This window comes from Montipora foliosa, chromosome 10 (genome assembly GCF_036669935.1).
Source record: "Montipora foliosa isolate CH-2021 chromosome 10, ASM3666993v2, whole genome shotgun sequence".
NCBI classification, from domain to species: domain Eukaryota; kingdom Metazoa; phylum Cnidaria; class Anthozoa; order Scleractinia; family Acroporidae; genus Montipora; species Montipora foliosa.
The window spans coordinates 37,657,667-37,660,166 of record NC_090878.1 but is presented as its reverse complement, the minus strand read 5'-3'; positions in this window follow the sequence as shown (position 1 = coordinate 37,660,166).

Genomic DNA, 2,500 nt, shown 5'->3' with positions numbered 1-2,500 from the left:
TAAGGCAATCGATGTACTAGACATCGATGCGAAAACCGAAACAGCCGCCTCGAGCGAAAATAGGGAGCGGAAAAGTACTTTCCAACTGGCAAGTGACTTTGTTACATTATTACAATGTTTATAGTTAATAATAACAGTCATTTTTTCAAGAACCAGTTTTTATTCTGTAATTTAACTAATGAAATTCGTTTATGAACGATGTTGATTTTCATGAAGTTAAGTTAGAAGTATTGTATAAACATACCATTTGTACTGGAGTTTCCCAATGATGCAAGAGCTTGATGATGACTGAAAAAGTCGAATTTTCATTAAATACTGTTGAACTTGAAGTGAAATTTTTGTACAATCATTTGAATGGGCGGCAATTTGTTTGCGTACTTCAGCAACCCAATTCAGTGCAACGACGTCAATTTCAACATTACCAATCACAGGCCGCAAAAGTGAGACGGCAATACCACGAAATATTGACGGCTCGCGCATAGGCAAAACTATAAGAAGATGGCGATACTATTATATAAAACTTAATGAGACCATAAAATAGGTTTAAAGAAATGATATTGGAAATTGAAAATATTAATTTGCTTTGAAACTAAAGAAGTGCGGAAACGAAGTCACCGCAAATGTTACGCAGCGGTTTTTTCTGGAAGCCGTAGATCTTTTCAAGATCAGTCGGGTTATATTTCCAAACTATTTCAAAATCGGAGACTTAATATTTTAGGGGCGGAACAAGCGTAGATACTTGTAAGAATTAGCATAGCGTAATTCTTAAAAAAAAAAAATTCTGAATCCTCTAAGTTTTTAGGTAAGTTGAACAACAGGCAGCTAATAGACCTAATCGGCTAACTCAATGTTGTACCCAATTCAAACCCTTTGGGAATAAAACGTTTTGTTCCAGGTATTTCCATATCATTTACATATGAATGCTACATTATCATGCAAATACAACACACAAAGAATCTTAATCCCGGGAGACTTGAATTGGGTACAACATTGAGTTAGCCGATTAGGTCTATTAGCTTGTGATCCACGATTTTCACTTCCCGTCTTCCATTTTAATTTGAAGTAGGTTATATTTCAAAATATCTCTACTTCCTTTCTGTCTTCAACAATTAAATATTCCGCCCCCTGCACTAAGAGGAATACATTCTTTCAGTATATTCGGCTGTGTCTCCTTTCTTCGGTAATGATTCAGAGTTAAACCAAAAAAATCAAAGATCTTTACATTTAAGTTCATTCAACTGAGGTAATTTCAAGTGATTTCAATGGATTGGCATTGCCTGTGCATTTGTCGCGATGTAACTTCTTGCTGCCTGCTTGACGGTAACTTCTTTTCATTTCTCTAAAACCAAACTGGTCTCCTAGAATGACTGATAATTTAAAATTGCGGAGATGACTTATGACAGTAACTTTGTCAGTGAATAATTTCTGAAAGTCTTGTGTTTATAAAATGGACACAGATGAAAGAAATGAAAGTATTTTAAAACTTCCAGGTCATTGATCTTGACGGTATCAACAGCTTCAGATCCTCATTTCTCGTTGAATTTTGTGGAAGTGGTTCATCCCAAACCGGGAAACCGTTGGTCTCATCGCGTGATAACAAAAAGACTTATTGTTATTTGGAAGAGAACTTCAAATATTGTTCCAGATTAAGGTGGCCTTTTTAATCATTTTGCGATATCGGCTCGTATACGGACATGGATATTTTTTTGAGCGGTTCTGTCTGTAGCTCGACTTTGAGTGAATAAATGTTGAATTTGACCGATGAGAAGACATGGAAATATTACTTCATCATGAAGGTCATCTCGAAAGCACTTCGGTGTTCAAGATTGAAAATGGCACTTGAACAATAGGGATGAGAAATAGAAAACAATTTGTCGCCACCAACGTCAGTGTAAAATTGGTCACGCGAACGCCCACGCGTGCAATGGTTGTATGACGCAGCAAGTTTCATAAGAACGCAAAACAAAAGTCATATGTCTGACAACTAAAAAACCGAAACGCGAGATATTTGACTTAACAACATATGCAAATGAATATGTTTGAACTGCGGAATGGACATGGATAAGAAAATTAAACCGTTGCAAAAAGCCTGGAAAAATCCAGGCTAGCTTGAACGGGATTCGGCCCCACGCCCTTGCGATTGCGTAGCATTGCTCTACCAACTGAGCTACCAAGCCAGCTGGGAGCCGGTTATTTGCGAGCTCAAGTTCTATCCCGTAACAGTGAATGAAACGATTGTACTTTGAAACTTAGGGTTTTGGGTTCGGAGGACGCGTTGGACGGGGATAAGCCCGTTCTTTGTAGTGGGGACTGAGGGCATGGGGGTGATCCCCTCCTCCCAATGAAAATATTTGAAAAAGGAACAACTGCAACCATTTTTGCCCTAAAAATTTCAAATTTTTGATAGATGAAACTCTTAAACAAAAGCACAATGCATTTCAATGATCCAAGAAGCTTAGTAAAGTAATTATACTTGATCAATAAAAAATAAATAATTATT